Source organism: Triticum aestivum, chromosome 7D (genome assembly GCF_018294505.1).
Source record: "Triticum aestivum cultivar Chinese Spring chromosome 7D, IWGSC CS RefSeq v2.1, whole genome shotgun sequence".
Lineage (NCBI taxonomy): Eukaryota > Viridiplantae > Streptophyta > Magnoliopsida > Poales > Poaceae > Triticum > Triticum aestivum.
Window position 1 is genome coordinate 106,918,189 of NC_057814.1, and position 20,642 is coordinate 106,938,830.

Here is a 20,642-nt window from a genome sequence, read left to right on the forward strand (position 1 = left end):
GGATGTCGCACACGTCAGCGAAAGGAGTGGGACATGAACAGCGTGGTAGAGCGTCTCCACTTCTGGGTCGGAGACCACATGTAGTAGTACTACTGTACTAGTGGTATGAATGATACAAAGTGCGACCCGGAGAGAAAGACATATCTAGTTGGAAGGCCTCGGGGCATACACGTAAAAAAATATAAAACCTAGTATGTGCCTCCAACTAATATAGTAGTAGTAGAGTACTTAGTCACGTACTCCATAACATCACCGGGCATTGCATGTACAACATTTAGTGGTAGTAAGAGACAAATTCCTATATGCCATGCATGTTCATACTATTTGTGCCTTTCTACTTCACTTACTGCGCTACGTTACACAGGTTCGCACGTCCACTCCTGGGTACATGTCCGTCTCGTAGTTCTAGTCCCACGTGTTCTTCATATAGATGGAACGATCCTTGCATGACACGTGCACCTTGATGCTAGATGTGTCGCGTGTTGGCAAAAGGATGAACAAAGCACACGTAAAAAAATAGAGTGGAAGAACATAGATTCCCGACGACCGAGAAGGAGCAAGGAACCTCGGAGTGGAGCGTCTACAATCATAATATTTTATATTATTCAGCGATATAAAATCAACCAATCATCTCCAAAGTGGACCGAAAGAGTACGAAACACGGCAGCCCAGTGTAGTTACATCATACTAGTACATGGCTAACCCACGCTATCACCATATTTCTTGGCTTCCGTGCGACACCTATCTCTAGTAATCCAGCAGCCCGTATCGCTTCTCCCTCCTCGTCTCTCTCAAAGGCCCTGTTTGGATACTCTAACTCAGTTAAAGGTTAGAGTTAGATTCTAATCCTGAACTAACCCTGAAGTAACTCTAGCGAAAGAGGTGTTTGGATGACAGGGTTAGATGGAGCGCGGATACGGCGAGGTTCCTTCATGGGTGGTGCGAGAGGGAGGGAGGGAGGGAGGGAGGGAGAGGACGAGAAGCTTCGAGGAAGTGGGGAGGGATTTGTTGCGGGGAGAGTGAGAGAAAAATGTGTTTTTTAGTGTCCCGGGAAGAACTAACCCAAATAAGCACCTCTTGGGTGGGTTAGATTTTTTTGGGTTAGTTGAGTTCAAACTAACTCTAACACGTGGATCCAAACAGTAACCCAGACTAACCCTCCGGTTTGGATATTTTTGGGTTAGTTGAGTTCAAACTAATCCAAACTAACCCTCCTGTTTGGATATTTTTGGGTTAGTTGAGTTCAAACTAACCCAAACTAACTCTAACACATGGATCCAAATAGTAACGCGCCGTCAAATCGCATAGCCCGACCTTTCCAGCAGTAAGTTGAATCCACTACTCCCTCACCCTCCTCGCCTCTCTCTCAAACCGCCTACGCGAAAACTGTCGCGCGTACTGCCCGGGAAAAGGCCCGCCCTCAACTTTTAACTACGCGAAAATAGTTCGAGCATGTTCGTTCTATATAAATACTAGTACTGTATGTTTATTCACCTGTGGGGTTGTTCAATGAATGGAGGGCCAGGGAGCACAAATGAACAATACTACTACTAGTAGTAGTAAGTAGGAGTCGTACAGGTAGTCACCTTAAATAGAGAGTTTCTTTTCTTTAATGCCACGTACAAAAATTGAAACGCTTGTTGTGGAGAGAAAAAGATAATCACTCCACTATATATGTACGCAGGGGCCTGAGCGCTTGCTTTACTAGGGTTGCTCTCTTCAGTCTCTCATCCTCTTTAGATATAAACAAGACAGCGGTAGCGACATTTTCTCTCTGCTCACCGCTGGTCACAGATCCGGCCGGATCCCTCCGGCTGGTGTGTGTAGAGGACTAGGTGCATCGTTCACGCGGTCATCGCCGGCGAGGGAGGAAACCCACAGCTGCCGGACGGACCCGATCCTCTGCCCGTGTCGTTCTCTCCGACACAGCGCCGGCTCGGGAGGTAATCCGACCCTTCTTCCTCCCTGCCGTATTGTCTGCAGATCCGACCTGCCGCCGTCGACATCCCGACGACCCTCAGGTATAAGTTCTTCAAAAGCGGCCTTGCTCTACTACCCTAGCTCCCCACGTGTCTGCATGTGTATCTTTTTCTACTCTCATTAGCTCTTCCAAAGCCACCTAAATTTTTAGTATTATTAGAGGTAAAGCTACTTCATGCATTCGAATCTAGGGCTTTGTTCAAACAACGAAGAAAGGGGGGAAAGTTGTAGCATCAATCTAGGACTTGATTCAAAGAGGAAATAATATGGTGAAAGTAGTAGAGACCGGATACCCAACCGGTCTCTTGGTTGAAAAGGGAAATAATGGGAAAACGCAGTACAAACTGGATAAGGAACAGATCTATTATTGGTTGAAAAAAGGATAGAAAGTGGCGGCTGGTGGACAAGTCAACAGAGTATGTCCAGGATTAGATTTGTTGCCCTCACATACTAAAAGGTCTCTAGGATTAGAATTGCTGCCCTCACATAGTAAAGGTCTCAGGATTAGATTTGCTGCCCTCACATAGTAAAAGGTCTCCAGGATTAGATTTGCTGCCCTCACATAGTAAAAGGTCTCCAGGATTAGATTTGCTGCCCTCACATAGTACAAGGTCTCCAGGATTAGGTTTGCTGCCCTCACATAGTAAAAGGTCTCCAGGATTAGATTTGCTGCCCTCACATAGCATGAACAAACTCGGCATCACCACTTTATGCCTCCTTGTAGGTACATTGTGCTGATGCGTCCACTGTCGCATGTCCTTATACCAACCTTTTGCTGTTGTTAATGTAAGGGCGCATGTAAAATGAAGCGATCACACTGTTACCTTAGGGACATGTCTAACCAGTGTTATTGTTAATCTAATGCCTCCAGTGATAAGATGCAATTAAACTGTGTTACAAATGGCACTCCTGCTGTTTTCCCCAGTATGATAAGTAAGTTGCTCCTTTACGCTGCTGAGTGTCCTGGTGTCCCCATGGTCCCATGCCCTTAAACCAACTCTTTAGCTGCTATTGATTTACTGTATCTGGTAAACAAGCAATGCCACCATTAAAGTAATCCCATATTTGAGGAATCTCATTGTTGATCGTAATGCTTCTGGTAACATGAAGCATTGCTGACGTTTTAAAATTTCTACTGTCCTTGCGTAATTACCATGAACATAATTAAGATGCTTCTTTTCGTTTCGTATATGTTTCGTATATTCTTATTGACCAGCAACTGTTTACTTTCTATCTATTTGTGCAGATAGGGATATCCATTTCACCTTGTTGCTATTGTGACCTTTTGGTGAACTGCATAAAACACTCTTTTTGGAATGAGTGTCTTGTGCAGTTCAACTAAAATTTCACGTGGGCAACATCTCTCAATTTTGGTGGAACTGCACAAAATGGTGATTGGAGTTTCCAAAATCTCCGTCAAGTTCTGCTGGTAATCTCGTGCAACATTTTATTAGCCTTTACAAGATGAGCCGTCACTATCACCACAATGGCACTTTATTTTAGTGGAACTGCACAGAAGGATAAGAAAATTATAGTTGCACCTTACATGAGCCGGACAGCCAACCTTAATGTTCCTCAATTTTAGTGCAACTACTAAAGAAGAACCTGCCAGCTCACGAGAGCAAGTACTTCTTGCTAGCTGAATGATGCAATCTTTGCTTCATTTCAGGTGAACTGCAGAAAAAGGCGCATGAATTGAATCATGGAACTCCAGGCAGGTCTCATCCGAGTGGAGCTGCAGGTTGAGTAATGGAGGCCACTATTAAAGTGAAATCATGCTCTCTTGGTTTGTGCTGTGCAAACAGGAATACTCAACTACAGATGTTGTGATGGTCAAGAGCATTCGCCAAGTTCTTCGATTGTATGACATGGCTAGCCAAGATGGATTTAATCCCGATATTCACTTTATCAAAAGGCTCTAATGGGTTGGTTCTGAATCTTGAAAGCTGGGAATCAATGAGATGTGTAGGCATCTTTGTTGTACTTATTATTTGAATCTTATTTGTTGGTTCTGAATCTTGCAAGCTGGGAATCAATGAGATGTGTAGGCATCTTAGTTGTACTTATTATTTGGATCTTATTTGTTGGTTCTGAATCTTGCAAGCTGGGAATCAATGAGATGTGTAGGCATCTTTGTTGTACTTATTATTTGGATCTTCTTTGTTGGTTCTGAATCTTGCAAGCTGGGAAACACGGCATGATGATGCAGAGGACAACAACCATAACAAACAGTTCAAACTTGGTAGTATTATCTTTGTGAAAGTGCGACAAATGTGCTGATCGTGTGCGTCCTGAGAATAATAATTCTAATTTTGTGCATGTTGATCCTGTGGCACTGATAGAACGAGCCAATGCATTGCTTGTTTTAAGTATAAATTTCTATTAAAGCTAATTAAATTTAAGTAAAGTGACCACTAACTCCTGTTATTACAGTACCAATACACACCCGCTCGTGAACCGACGTGTGGCCGGAGTAGGTTTCTTAATGGAGGCGTTTGAATGCGCCGAGGGTGCATCTTCTGCCGGGCGTGCAGCGGACGAGGGAGGGGTAGTAACTGTTGTCGCCTGTACACACTCAGTTTACTGTTGAATCTAGTTCCCCAAGAGCTGAAAAACGAACTGCTGTCGCCGCCTACACACTCATTCACTTGAAGAGACTCCAATGGCGATCCGAGGGGTGAGCCTGCTGGATATGAACTTCAGCAAGGAGTTCCCTTTGAGTTCGCCGTTCAGTCCTATGGCTGCACCAAGTTGAATGTGATGTACACCAATGATCCGGACTCGGTGAAGCTCTGCCTCGCCGAGTTCAAGCAGTACCTACAGGACGAGAAAGCACAAGGTTGCAGGACTCGACCTTGTGCCCATCCATTCATCTCCTGACAGGGACCAGCGGATCGCCGTCGCCCAGGTATGTGTGCAGGACGAGGTTCTCATCTACCACTTCTGTAGGGCCATCAGAGGTTCTGGAGCATTCGCCCGTTTCATCGGCAACGCCGACTGCACCTTCGCTACGGTGGAGAGAAGGAAGAACACGATGATTCGGCCATCTGGTGCAACAAGCTTGTCGACATCTAGAAGCAATAAAAGATCATCAGCAACGGGCAGGCGAAGGACTCCGTGGTTGACCTCGCCGAGACCATCATCGACCCCTGATACGCCAACATGAAAGAAGACAACGATACCAAGGACCTGAACACGTGGGAGGTACCTCTGAATCTAGCCTACATAACCTATGCGGCCAAGGACGCATACGCATGCTACGACATGTACAAGCAGATCTTGGATATGAGGGCGTGTCTGCTTCCCGTAACCGACGAGTACATGGACAGCCGCAGCGTCATGATCAAGCGTGCCAGGAAGGTCTAGATGTTTTACTTTATCTGTTTATAAGCACCTTTACCATCTGAGTGTTTCATGCATTAGCCTAAATGTCGTAATTATCTGTTTTGTCCAAAATATTTCTTTTAAGAACCCATTAACCTGTTTGCTTTTTTTAGTGGCTATTTGCTTATGTATGTAACTAGTTCACTTGTCCGTTAAAAAAACTAGTTCACTCGGCTGCCGTGCTTTGAATCTCCTTCCTCCCAACATATTCCCCTCCTCAGGTGGACCCAGCAGGTCTCGTACACAGACATATGGGACCAACCACCTATCCATTTGTATTTCTTTATTTTGTTCAATCTTTCGTCCTCTTCCTATACAACTCAGTTCTATTTTTTGTTTTCATTAATCCTATATCTGAATTTTGAGTAATTCTAACATGCTCCCTCTTGCCCCCTCTTTTCACATGGGAGGTAAGAAGGTAAGAGTAAATCAGACCACTCTTTAATCAAATCAATGGCTCAGATCTATTATGTACTCTTACCACTCATGTGAAAAGGGGAGGTAAGAGGGACCATGCTAAAATTTGCCCTGAATTTTCTCCCACTTTCTTTTTCGATGTAAACCGAGTTTTCTCCTAGTACTTTTCCCTAGAACCAACTCAACTGTCCCACGTCTAGCCTAAAAAATAATAATACCCTACGTACTATTAACTCATCAAATTTAAATGATATTTTATTTCGTAAGTTGAAAGTTCTTACAAAAGAATAATAATAATTGTTTATATATAACTTGGCAAGTTAACTCCTAGTGATTGCGTACATAAGCTTACAAAGAATTTATTGACCAATGCAGTAATAGACATGCAATCATGTGTTTATGTTTTTATAACATTTCTCCGTCTAGCCCAACATGATATTTTCACCCAGCCCAGCAAGTCCACGGATTTCGAGAAAAATGCAAATGGGCTTTAAATTCTACCATATATATAAACGAGCTGCATAGATGCTACATCATTGTTTCACCCAGCCCACCAAATGGACTAAAAAACAAATGGACTGGCTGACATGTGGGCTAGTAGGTCGAAGCCTAAGAAGGAGTTGGATTTACATCCAACGGCATGCATTCTTCTTCAATCTCTCGTCTTCTTCCCCCAGCGCTGCCGGGACCGCCTGCTCCAGCCTCCGGCGTCCAGCGGCGTTGTTTTGCGCTCCTCAGCGAAACGCTACCCCGCCGACGGCCAGGCCATCCCTCCACTCTGCACCTCCTGTTATTCTCTGCCGAGTGTAGGCCCACCCCGCACCCGAACCAGTCAAGTTTCCCACTCCTCTCCGTCTGTGACTCCACTGCCGCGTCTTCCCCATCTCTGGGTCGTTTCAGTCTGGGGCCTCGCCGTCGTCCACCGACTCGGTGCGCTCAGCGCGGCGTGGTCAACATACGAGAGTCATCGGAAGAGCACTGTACATGGAGAGCCTGACGGCTGGGACCCACGAGGTCCATGGTCGCACGCAAGGAAAGTTCCTCCTTATTACGCACTTACGTGGACTGTACGTGGGAAGGGCTTCTGTATTTTGCAAAAAAAACGTTCCCCCCCGCTGACAGGTCGGACCCACCAGCTATATCTTCGCACGCAAGGAGGTGCCTCCTTATTACGCACAAAAAAATGAATACCCCCTGCTAGCGGGACCATAGTGCTTCTTCAACCTCTGGTCTTCTTTCTCCAGCAGCCCAAAGCAGCGCCGGTCGTGCCGCGTGCTCCTGCCACCCGTGGCCGGCTATGATGTCGCGGAGGCCTCACCGCCCCCTACTACTCCCACCGCTGGCCAGGGCATCCCTCTACTCACCCACACCCCCTGTTATTCTGTGGCGACGGCAGCCTCACGCCGTAGCCGAACCAGTGAACCCTCGTACTCCTCTCCGCGTGGGCATCCACTGTCGCGTCTTCCCCGGCTCAGTGTCGTCCCCTTCCTAGGCCTCGCCGTCGTCCACCGCCTTGGTGCTCTCGGCGCGGCGTGGTCAATGTGGTCAACGACCGACTTCCATTGGAAGAGTACTGTACGTGGAGAGGCTGACAGCTGGGTCCACAGCCGCAGCTGGGTCCACGGCCACAGCTCAGATTTTTTTATTTGCCATGTAATTCGCTTTATCAGGCCTGTTGGGCTGCAAATCTTCCAAGACGAGGAGAGCTTCATTCGGCTGGCCGACAAAATGGCCTATCAGTAATGAGAAATGGGCTGTACATTTTTAAAACACATCAAACCGACAATTAGTTTCAAATTTCTTTTTTCATTTCGAGATTTTAAATTGCATTGATTTTTATGCGTGGACAATTTGTTGGATTTTATATTGATATACATTTATTTTTAAAATCAGTTTGCATGTGACTCGAAATTTCAGGATTAAAAACAGTTCGGACCGCACCGAAATATGCAAAATTTTGTATAATTTTTTAACCGTGGCCACAATATGGGCTGTAATCCTAACAAAAAGAATATGGGCTCCAAAAAAACCTTAAGAATTAGCAAATGGGTTGTAAATTATAAGAAATAATGGCAGATGGGCTGTATGCTGTTTTCCACAGATTTGAGGCTTTCCTAAAAAAAGGTTGAGGCACAAGCAGTGACTGTTGGATTTCCATCCAACGGCCGTCGTGCTTCTTCAACTCTGCTCTTCCTGCTCCAGCCGCTCAAACAAGCGCCGGCGGGACTGCCTGCTCCCTTCTCCCCACGGCTGGCTGTGCTGCCGCACAGGCCTCACCGCCCCACCGTACTCCCATCGCTGGCCTAGCCATCCCTCTACTCACCCACACCTGCTGTTATTCTCCGGCGACGGCAGACGAACCAGTAAACCCTCGTACAGTCGTACTCCCCTTCGCGTGGGAAACAGCTGCCGAGTCTTCCCTGCCTCCGTGTCGTTCCCTTCCTAGGCCTCGCCGTCGTCCACCGCCCTGGTGCTCTCTGCGCGGCCTGGTCAACGTGGTCAGCGACCGACATGCATCTGAAGTGGACTCTACGTGGAGAGGCTGACAGCTGGGTCCACGGCCGCACGCAAGGAAATGCCCCCTTATTACGCGCAAAATAATGATTCCTCCACCTGACATCTGGGACCCACCGAAAGGGCCTCTGTATTTCGTGAAAAAAACGTTACCGCCACTGATAGCTTGGACCCACCAGCTATATCTTCGCACGCAAGGAAGTGCCTCCTTATTACGCACAAAAAATGAACACTCCCTGCTAGCTGGGACCCAATATGGTGGCAGGCTGACTTTTGGGCCTACTAAGTTGCTGGGGACAGAGGGCTTTGTCAACTTAGTCAATATGCACGATTCTAGCTCCAGTGACCGTACGTTGTCCATCCAATGGCCGTAGTGCTTCTTCAACCTCTGGTCTTCTTGCTCCAGCCGCCCAAACCAGCGCCGGTCGTGCCTCGTGCTCCTGCCTCCCGTGGCCAGCTACGATGCGGCAGAGGCCTCACCGCCCCCTACTACTCCCACCGCTGGCCAGGCCATCCCTCTACTCACCCACAACCCCTGTTATTCTGCGGCGATGGCAGTCTCACACCGCAGCCAACCTGGGAACCCTCATACTCCTCTACGTGTGGGCATCCACTGCCGCGTCTTCCCCGGCTCCACGTCGTCCCCTTCCTAGGCCTCCCCGTCGTCCACCGACCTGGTGCTCTCGGCACGGCGTGGTCAACGTGGTCAAGGAACGGCTTCCATCGGACGTGGACTATACATGGAGAGGCTGACAGCTGGGTCCACGGCCGCAGCAAGGAAGTGCCTCCTTACTAGGCGCAAAATAATTATTCCTCCACCTGACAGCGGGGACCCACCGGAGGGGCCACCGTATTTCATGAAAAAACATTTCCCCCTGACTGCTGGGACCCACCAGCTACATCTTCGCACGCAAGAAAGTGCGTCCAGGCAAAAAAAAATGATTCGCCCCCCCGACTGCTGGGACCCACCAGCTACATCTTTGCAGGCAAGGAAATGCCTGACAGTCGGGACCCACCTGGTCGAAGCATACATTGCGTTGTCATTCTGGTTGCGAACATGTAACTACATACTGGTCGATGTAGAGGCGCGCACGTGTCGTAGTAGAGGCGCGCACGTAGCATGTACACGTACGTACATCGGCCAGGGTGCAAGAAAGTAAATACGGCCACGTATGAACATATGGGCGGGGTCTCGAACGCTTACTCGCGCGTAAGTACGGCCAGGGCTCGTGTACATGGCTGGGTCGGAACGGAGAAACAGCGTCGTCGTCGTGTTCATGGGGAGGCAACGGAATGCGTCGTGTTCATCGGGAGGCAACGGAATGCGTGGGAGCCAACCGGCTTGGACGGAACAGCCGATGGAAACGAGGCCTGGCGTACTGCAGAACGAAGGAAACGGCCCTGTGTTCGACCGGCCACGTTCGAAACGGGATCCTGTTCATAGGGAGGGGTCTGGCGTACCGCAAAACGGAGGAAACGGACCTCCTACGGTCGAAACGGGGGTCCTGTTGATCGGGAGGGGTGTGGCGTACCGCAAAACGGAGGAAACGAACTTGTGTTGGAGCGCTACGGTCGAAACAGGGGTCCAGTTCATCGGGAGGGGTGTGGCGTACCGCAAAACGGGACTCCACGGGATACTGTTCATCTCCACCGTCTACTCCCTCCAGCCTCCACGAGATACTGTTCATCCAACGTCGACCTCCTCCAGCCTCCACCTGCGACTGTTCATCCACGGGCTCCTGTTCATCCAGCCTCCACCGCGCGCTACTCCACCGGCTACTGTTCAACCAGCCCTTTCCATGGGCTCCTGTTCAACCACCCCTCCATGGGCGACTGTTCATCCATCCCTCCACCGTCTACTGTTCATCCTGCCCTCCATGGGGTGGTCCTGTTCATCCTGCCCTCCATGGGGTCCTGTTCATCCAGCCCCAACCGACTCGGTCCATCGGGGTCCTGTTCGTCCAGAGGCAACACCACGGGGTCCTATTCATCCCCCCACCGGGAACTATTCATCCAACCCCCCCCAGCAACGCTCACTGTTCATCCAGAGGCAGCATCGATCGGCTTCAGTTAGCAGCAGTAGGGAAGGAATCGCTCGATCGGGTTCAGTTAACAGCCATCGATCGATCACTCGGGTTCAGTAACGCGTAGCCTGCAGTGCAATCGCTCGGGTTTAGTTAGAGCCCAACGCCTCACTCGGGTTCAGTTAGAGCCCAACGCCTCGCACCCATGTGCGTGCGTGTACGAGAGCAACGCGCATCGCTTGGCCCCGACCACCCACCGTAACCGGGAACACCCTGATATTTTCCTCGCCCTCGCTTCCACCATGGTTTTTTCCGTCATGGACGGCCCAAAGAATGTCATGCAGCTGCGTCTCCGGCCCGCCCAGGACGAAAAGCCCATTTTCTGTCATGATTTTTTGTCATAGAAGTAGGACCCCACCACATCTATGATGATACCGGGTTTTGTCACAATTATTGTCATAGAAGTGTCATAAGTATGACAGAAAAAAATGTTGTTCGGCCCAAAATGTCACGGATGTGTCTTTTTTTTGTGGTGTGAAGGCCCGCCACGCGGCGCTGTCCAGCGCCCCGTCCGCCAAGGAACACTGCGACAAGGCAGAGGCCAACCTGAAGATCCTCGGGAGGGACATGCTGCGCACACCCAACGACTTCAGCAGCAGGAGGAGGACCTCAAGGCCCGCGAGGCGGAGCCCACCGATCGCGAGGCCAAGCTGGCCCAGGTGACCACCGACCAAGCTGTGGAGCGGGACTGCCTGAGCAAGCAGAAGGAGGAGGTGGACAAGGCCCAGGCAACACATGCCCAGCACGTCTCCGAGGCGATGGCCCAACTGGAGGCCAGGGAGAAGGCCCTGGCCGCCACCGAGAAAACAGCGGCCATGGAAGGCGAGGCCTTCATCTCCCTCGAGCTCAGGTCTCGCGAGGCGCTGTGCTCCATCTGCGGGGGAGGGTACGAAGAGCTGCTGGTGACTCCTGAGGACGGCCTCGCCGGGCTTTTCCCAAAGCTTGCTAAGGCGCTTGAGGGTGCCGCCGCTGGAGTGGACTCCTGGGTGGAGGGGGAGTGCCACTTGCTCTTCATCGCGGGCGCGACACGCGTCTTCAGCCACCTCCACCTCCGGGACCCAGGCTTCGACCTCAGCGCACTGATAGAACCGATGGCTCCTGAGTCCCGTATTGCTGCCGTTGAGGCCGTGAAGGAGCCAGTGGGCGCATTACTGGGGAAGTTCCGATGCGTTCCCGAGCCCGGGGACGCGACAACTAGGATCGGTGGCAGCGATGTCAACGATGGGCTCCCAGCGACCAGGACGAGCGGCGGGGATGGCCAAGGCGATGGTGGCGCTTCTTCCTGATTTTATTCCTGCCATCATTTACCGTGCCTCGTGGAGGCGCAAGACTTCTGCTTAAATTTGTGAAACAATGCATGTTTTGTAATAACTGTTAGAACTCCGCGATTTCCTTCTCGTGCTCGGTTTTCTTCATGTTTGCCTTAGCGTTCTGCGTCGGCAGGGCCGAGCCCCGCACATACATCGACCGCCATTGGGGCGTCCGGATCACTAGGACGAGACCAAGGGGCGAGGGGCTACATGACTAGTGAGGCCCTTGAGTCGCGATGCTCAGGGGTCCTCCTTGACGTACGAACGGCCTCAATGTTCTGCGTCGGCAGGGCCCGGCCCCGCGCGTACCTCGACCGCCGTTGGGGCGCCCGGATCACCAGGACGAGACCAAGGGGTGAGGGGCTACGTGACTAGTGAGGCCCCTGAGTCGCGATGCTCAGGGGTCCCCCTTGACATACGAACAACCCTCATGATGGAAAAGCGAGCAGTCGGAGTCCTCCATACCTTTCCTCACCAGTTTTCGCCTGGGGAGGAACGGGAGAAGACCAGGTACCCAGACCTGGTAGGGTGGCGCGTGCCAGGCCTGGCCTAAGTTGTGAGGTGTTAATGAGCGAAGAGCCGAGAGGCTGTCCTAAGGTTGGTGCGGCTGCGAGGGCGCCCTCAGTTGTTTATTCACCAGCGCGGAGCATGGTGCTTCCACTTTAGCGTGGGCATACCCGCAACTCGGCCGTGTCATCCGCTAGCGTGGAGCATGGGGCTTCCATTGGTGCGTGGGTGGGAGTTCCCTTTGGGGAGACTCCAAGGCATGTACAGCCCCGTTCGTACGCGTGGCTAGCACTGCAGAACTGGAGGAGGTGTATCTGGGCACTTGTGAGCCAGCACGGGACTCACAAGGCCCTACCTCAAGGCGAGTTGCGCCTGATTTTTGCGGCACGGGGCGCTCGTAAGACACCTGTGGGGCAATGGGGGTCCTGCGCCGAAGCCCCTCTAGAGGTTATCGCATGGGAAGGCCGGACACCAATGACCCTAGGAGGTGACGTCAACGGGTTCGGCCCGTTAGACAGAGCTTGGCCATTGGTTTTGTCAACGCTGCAGGGATGGACCCGAGCACAGATGTCGTGCCAAGTCTTCTCATGCAACGATCCCACGAAAGAACAGCCGGCGCATGGCTCCCGCTGTGGCAAAGCGTCGAACTGCGGTTGTACGAACCAGGCCTCGCGCCCTTACTTTCCCACACATGATTAGCTCATGTGAGAACAAGGCACCAAGGGCCACAGGAGGTGACGCGCACGGGAGCTGGCCCACGGGATAGAGCTCGGTCGCTTGGATTTGTCAGCACTGTAGGGACAAACCCGAGCACAGACGTCGTGCCAGTCCTTAATCATGAGGCGGTCGCGGGCGGGTTCATGAGGGCGCGGTGACATCATGGTGACGAAGCACCGGACAGGCATTTGAAATACTTGGGAAATTCATGAAGGCGAAGCCAGTTCTGAGGATGATGCAGCCCGAGGGTCGCCCCCAGTTGAACAAACCAAAAAAGTCACCTGGCACCATTGTTGTAGAAGCGTTGGAGTAGCTAAAGATGCGTGCTGCAGAAATCGCTCCTCACAGGCCTTCCGGCTCCGGAGGTCTGGGGAACTCGCGAGGGTCCGGCACCTACTGTGTCAGGACCACCTAGCGTCTAGCCTCGTGAGTCACCAAGACACCCTGCATGTAGCGCTGAAACAAGGTGCCCATGCTCAGCAGGCCGAAAGGCATGCAGACGTAGCTGTAGGGGTAGCCCCCACTTCGGCCGATGCGCGATGGCTAGAATAGCTCCTGAGAAGCGGCCCTGTTGAGGCCTGGGATGTTGACGCAGACACACAGCTCGCCGCCCATGTCAGGGGCCGCGGCTGCGTTCGGTGATGCGGGGCGATGCTGGCCACGCATGGCTCGCGCCTCCTGAAGTTCCTCGATTGCCTTGGTGGTGAACTCTCGTGCGCCTGGCGACTCGCGCCTGGCGCCTTGCTCGCGGGGGCGCGCGTCGGGACACACCTCGAAGTGGTGCCCGAACGCCTCCGTAGTTGCGATGGTCAGGTCAGAGGCCCTCCGGATGAGAGCCCCCGAGCCTGTCATGAGGGGGCACCGGGCGCGCCTTCCTAGGCGAGAGGGAAAGGCGCCCCAGCAGCGGGCGCGGGGCCTGAGGTACGATCGTCGGGCACCCCAGCCTCTTGAGGGCCCTTCGGGAGGAGCTGCTTCTTCTTCTTGGGGACGACCTCTAGAGGCAGGACGGCACCCTTGCCATCAGAGTTCTCGACCGCTGCGGCTTGGTAAGCGCGCTCGAGGGAGCACACCACATCCTTTTCGTCACAGGCGACCATGATGACACCACCACTTCCTGGCATCTTGAGGACATTGTAGCCGTGGTGAGTTGCTGCCATGAACTTGGCGAGGGCCGGATACCCGAGGATGGCGCTGTATGCGAGGCCGATGTGGGCGACGTCACAGTCGATGAGCTTTGTGTGGTAGTTGTCGCGCTTGCTGAAGGTGACCGAGAGGCGGACCTGCCCTATGGGAACGGTGGAGCAGTCGGTCACTCCTGAGAAAGGCTTGGTGGGGAGGAGCTGGTCATAGGGCACCTGGAGCGTGCCAAACGTCTCGGCGGAGAGGACATTGAGCCCCGCGCCACCGTCTACAGGGTCTTGGTCACGAGGACGTTGCTAATGGTCGGCGTGCAGAGCATCGGGAGTGAGCCAGCGGCGGCTGAACAGTTGAGTTGATCCATGGATTCAGAGGTGATGGCATGCTTGGACCACTTGAGGGGGCGCGACGCCTCAAGCTTGGGGAGGGCCGCGTTCACCTCACAAGCGAACTGCTTCAAGATGCGATGAGAGGCGGGAGCCTGAGTGCCACCCAGGATGCAGGCGATCGCGCGAGGCTCTTGGAAGCCCCCAGCCCCATCGTCTTGCCAATTGTCATTGTTCCTCCTTGGCGGCGGTGGCAGCAGAGGGAGGCCGGCATTGCCCTGAGGACGGTCCTCACGAGGCTGGTCTCGCAAAGGACCATCGCGAGGCTGACCCTGCCAGTGGTCCTCGCGACGCTGGTCTCGGCAGTCCTGACAGATGTCGCGGTTGTCCCAGTGGCCTTCTCCATGGTCGTAGCCACGGTCACCACGCTCGGGGCGGCGGCCAAGGCGCCCGTCTCGGAACGCCCTAAGCTCCGGGCAATAGTTGGTGTTGTGGTTGTGGACGTTGTGGAAGACGCAGAATGGGCGGTTACCCCTAGGAGGATCATCGTGCTCGCGGCCGCACTTCATCTCTGGCTCGACCGCGAGCACAGCGGGGCCATTGCATTTTACCTCCTTGGCCTTGGCTTTCTTGTCTTCAGGGTTGGCCTCCGGAAGTTCTGGGAGGGAGAGGCGACCTTCTTCTGCCCTTGCGCACCTGCTCGCCATGTTGAACATCTCCAAGGCCGAACATAAGTCCTCATGAATGGCGAGCTCCTCCTTCACCTTGACATACCGGACGCCATCAGAGAACGCTGAAATGATGGCCTCGTCCGACACCTTCAGGATATTGAAGCGAACGTTGGTGAAGCATTGTATGTATTTGTGCAAGGTCTCGCCCGGTTGCTGCTTCACACGCCGCAGGTCACCTACCGCAGGAGCACGGTCACGAGTACCCTGGAAGTTGGCGATGAAGCGCTCGTGAAGCTCATCCCAGGAGGAGATCGACCCCACCGGCAGGTTCAGGAGCCAGGAACGTGCATCGTCTTTGAGGGCCTGTAGGATCGAAAGTAGGTCTAGAGGGGGTGATTAGTCTACTTGACCAAATAAAAATCTAGCCTTTTCCCAATTTTTTGTCTTGGCAAATTTTAACAACTTAGCACAAGTCAAGCAATCAACCTACACATGCAATTCTAAGAGTATAGCAGCGGAATGTAAATCATTGCATATGAAGGTAAAGTTAGGGGTTTGGAGTGGCAAACGCAATGTAGACACGGAGTTTTTTGGCGTGGTTCCGATAGGTGGTGCTATCGTACATCCACGTTGATGGAGACTTCAACCCACGAAGGGTAACGGTTGCGCGAGTCCATGGAGGGCTCCACCCACGAAGGGTCCACGAAGAAGCAACCTTGTGTATCCCACCATGGCCATAGCCCACGAAGGACTTGCCTCACTTCGGTAGATCTTCACGAAGTAGGCGATCTCCTTGCCCTTACAAACTCCTTGGTTCAACTCCACAGTCTTGACAGAGGCTCCCAAGTGACACCTAACCAATCTTGGAGACACTACTCTCCAAAAGGTAATAGATGGTGTGTTGATGATGAACTCCTTGCTCTTGTGCTTCAAATGATAGTCTCCCCAACACTCAACTCTCTCTCACAGATTTGGCTATGGTGGAAAGATGATTTGAGTGGAAAGCAACTTGGGGAAGGCTAGAGATCAAAATTCTTGTGGTTGGATTGGAATGTCTTGGTCTCAACACATGAGTAGGTGGTTCTTTCTCAGAAAATGAATGCTGGAAGTGTAGGCACGTTCTGATGGCTCTCTCACTTATGGAGAGGAGGGTGGAGGGGTATATATAGCCTCCACACAAAATCTAACCGTTACACACAAAGAGCCAACTCAGTCAGACCGAATATATGAACTTGGTGAGACCGATTCAGTTCAAAATATGGACGTTAGGATTTTCGGTGGGACTGACATGATCAACTCGGTGAGGCTGATGCGCTAGGGATAGGGCAAAACTTGATCTCGGTTTGTCCGATTACTTCAACTCGGTGAGACCGATTTCAGTAACAAGCAACAGAGAGTTGGTCAAGCAAACTCAGTGGGACCGATCGCTCCTTTCGGTAAGAATCAAACATTACAAGAGGGAAACAGAGAGTTTGCATTGCGAACTCGGTGGGACTGATCACTCATTTCGGTGAGACCGAAACGTTACGAAGGGAAACAGAGAGTTTGCAATCCCATCTCCGTGAGACCGAGATCCCTATCGGTGAGACCGAACTGATTAGGGTTTCTAGCTATGGCTTATGTCAAGTGAACTTGGTGGCGCCGGATGAATCAAATCATTGGGGCCGAGTTTGACTTTATGCTTAGTACATATTTGGATTTGAGAAGATGGTTGAGGGATTTGGAGCATATCACTAAGCACTTTGAGCAAGTAGACCATTAATCAACACCTCATCCCCTTTTAATAGTATTGGCTTTCCTATGGACTCAATGTGATCTTGGATCACTATAATAGAAATGAAGAGTCTTGAGCTTTTTCCAATATTTGTCCTTAGCATTTTGAGGGGTCCACATCTCTAGTCCATGCCATGCCAATCATTGAACTTTCTGAAATAATCATCTTGAAAGGATATTAGTTGAATGAGCTATATGTTGTTAAGAATTTAAATATCCGCCTTTTTGGTAATTGATGACAACATATAGATCAAAGCTTCGAAAAATGATGATAAGAATGAAATATATCGTCGCTTTGAGAAGTATGTGATAAGCAAGAGCTCCCCCTAAATTGGTGCATTATTGGTGATTTGCTTTTGAATGCAAATGCACAATCGATTAGGCTCATGGGTTACTCTTCCATGTCACATACATCTTGGTGGAGCGCTCAAAATGATAGAACATACATAACATGCACTCATCACCAAGACAAATATGATTGATCATACATAGTGGATAGGATAGCATCATTAAGCATATCATAATAGAGCAAAGTATGATCAACCACATGATCATAGAAGTATCTCACACACAAGCACAAATATTGTAGCAAACACAAGCAAAACAGTCGCAAGAGAGACCAATAAAAAACAAAACACACACACACTCTCTCTCGAAGCCTATGATCTATACACTTTCTCCCCCTTTGGCAACAAGTTACCAAAAAGCTTGAAAATGCATAGTGCTATACGGCACTCTAAGCACGATCTCCGAGAGCTCCGGAGTGCAAAGATGGCATGGAGAGAACAACATCTGCAAAAACTTCGGCTGACATCTGAGGTACTGGAGGGGTTGCCACTAGAGGGGCAACTGAAGCTGTGGCTGCAGGAGCCGAAGTTGTGGCCTTGGTGTGAATGACTGGCACTGCTGCAGACTTTGTGCTCTAGGCTCCCTCTGATAAGCATCTGTGGTTGTCCTGTCACTCCTGTCCTCAAGATCTTCCTATATCTTCTCAACTGAAGTCTGAATCTTAGTGACCTTGATATCTAAGTCATGAAGCTTTGTCTGAAAGATCCTCTCAAGGCTCTCTTGATGTCGAGTCAGGGTAGCTAGTCCTTTCTCCATTCTCAATGTGGCCTCAAGTAGATAGCTGAGCTAGTCCTTGGTCTTGAGATTGACTGGTGAGGGATCTGGAGGCTTTGAAGCTTTTTCAGCCTTAGCCTTCTCTCTCTTCTCTTGAGCCTCAACTGAAGTAGGATGTGAAGCATCCATCACAACAGTGTTATCCTCAATGTCCGGCCTCAAGGGAAGGTGCTCTTTGTCCAACAAATATGTGCCTGTGTCCATCTTGGAATTTATGAGCATCTGAATATGCGGAGCATAGCCACATGATCTCTTCTAGTCAGCTGCAGTCCTCTTTACAGTCTCAACTATCAAGGACATCACCTTGAACTTCTCTAGCACATCAAACATATGTAGCAAGTTGATGGAGTGCCCTCTGATCATCCTGTGATCTCCAGACTTGGGCAATAAAGTGAGCCTGAGGATAGTGTTGATTGTTGGCAGCCCTGACAGCAGATAATAAACAGAGCCAAACTTGTGAGTTTCCAAGGCATCATCTGGAATTTCCTTGTACATGTCTGCCATGGAGTTGTGATCTTTCCTGGGCTTGGCATACACATCAGTGTCATTCTCTCCTTCTTCAGGTGCATTGATCAGCTTGGCCCACTTAGCAATTGAAGACTGATATCTTGTGCCTTCAGTCATCCAGACTATCTTGCCATCTGGGTAAAATTGAGATGTGGAATAAAACTGCATCACCATCTCATCATTCCACTTTGTTAGTTTCTGACCCACAAACTTGTCAACTCCATTCATTCTGAAGCTCTCATGAACTCCAAGAAAGTGGTCTTCATTGTTGTCAATGAACTTCCAATCGGCCCATCTCATGTCAGTAACAATGGGCATCTTGTCTAGGAGGACAGTCTCATAGAAGTCCTGCTGTTCCTTAGTGTGGAACCTGTAGTCTATAGCAGTCCTTCTCCTTGTAGCCTAAGGATCTGTCTGCCTCCAAAGTCTAAGACCAGCATCTTTCCTTATCTTCATGTTTTCAGCAACAGGATGAGTGTCATCATGGTCTGGGATCTTGGGCTTGAGCTTTCTAAGCACTTGGGCCTCTTCATCTTCTTCAATTTCAGGTAGTGGGCCTTGTTCTTCTCTGCAGCAGGAATGTTTCTTGTACTTCTCTTTGGTGTTGAGGGTTTTGATGCTTGAGCAGCTGGCTTGGGGGCAGTCATAGGCTTACAAGGAGCAGCCCCTGACTTGATTGCATCACCCATAAGTTTCTGAGACTTTGGTGGAGGTGGAGCAGCTTCTTCTTCTTCCTGATCTTCATCCTCATCCTCATCTTCAGTTGGGTCTTTCATCATTGAGGATCTGCCAATCACTCTGGCAATGGTCTTCTTGACCCTTTCCTTTCTCTTCTTGCCTCCAGCAGCTTCTTCTTCTCTTGGTTCAAGAGAGAATTCCATTGTTTCCTGAGTTGACACTCTGGCTTTTGACATAGGCTTCCTCTGAGCTGGAGCCTTCTTCTTCATGCCTAGCTTGATGCCAGCAGCAGCAGCAGTTTGCTCTTTCTTGATCAACTTCTTCTTGGAAGTGACCTCTTCATCAACTACAAAATCTTCATCCTCAGAATCTGAATTTCTCTTCCTCCTTGTCCTTGTTGCTGCCTTGGGCAGATTGCTTGGTGTGCTTCTGCTACCCTCATCATAACCGCTATTGGACGGCCTAGTGCCCTCACTAAGATTTTGGTGCTCCTCAGACTTGTTCTGGCTGTCACTCTGGTCTGAAATCTCTGACACTGAAAGCTGACCTTGTGAATAGATAGGTTGAGATGGAGTAGATGAGTATCACAAAGAACAGTTATTTTTGCAAATCAAATGAGTCAAAAACTTAGTTTTAGTTTTCTAAAAAAGAATTTCCGAGCTACCAATATTACAAACTCGGTGACACCGAAGCAGCTTTAGAGTCTAAACTGGTGAAATCGGTCAAACCGAGACACAGTTCGGTGACTCCGAGATGCTAGGGTTTCACAGAGAAAGTAAATTCGGTCACACCGATTCATACACTTTGGTCAGACCGATTAGTACATGTGCAATGGCCTGGGCCAAATCGGTGAGACCGAAATCCTAATATCGGTCGGTCCGAGATGAGTTCGGCGGAAACCTAAACCTAAATTTTTGCATCAAATCTAATCTAACGGAGTTTTGCAGTTGATAGAGTCGTTTCAACCGTGGCATGAATATAGGCATTGATCTTTGCGCTAAGAATCGGAGTTAGGAAAGCACAAAGGGTTGAGTTCATACCCTAGCTTGGTGATGAGCCCGCTACAGCGACAACGGCGGTGAAGATTCCCGTTGACGGCGGCGAACACCAGCGACAGGAGGTCGCGGGCGACGAGGAGACGACACGGAGACCTCGAGTCGGCAGAGCTGGACAGGCGCGGGCGAAGGGTTTCGGAGAAATTTCCAAATTTCTAACCCGGGTATATACATCCAGTCACTGTCGGTGTGACCGAGTGGAATGACTCGGTGGCACCGAGATGCAGAATCGTAAGCGGTTTCTACAACTCGGTGAGACCGAACTGTTCTAATCGGTTGCACCGAGATTAAAACCTAGATCAACTTAATGAACTCGGTATGACCAAATGGAATGGATTGGTCTGACCGAAATGCATTAAGAGGTTTTGGAAATTAAGCCCTTGACGGATCGGTGGCTCCGAGTGCTCCTCACCCGGAGGGTCCGAATTTGACTTGTTCAAACATTGTGATGTAGCATGAA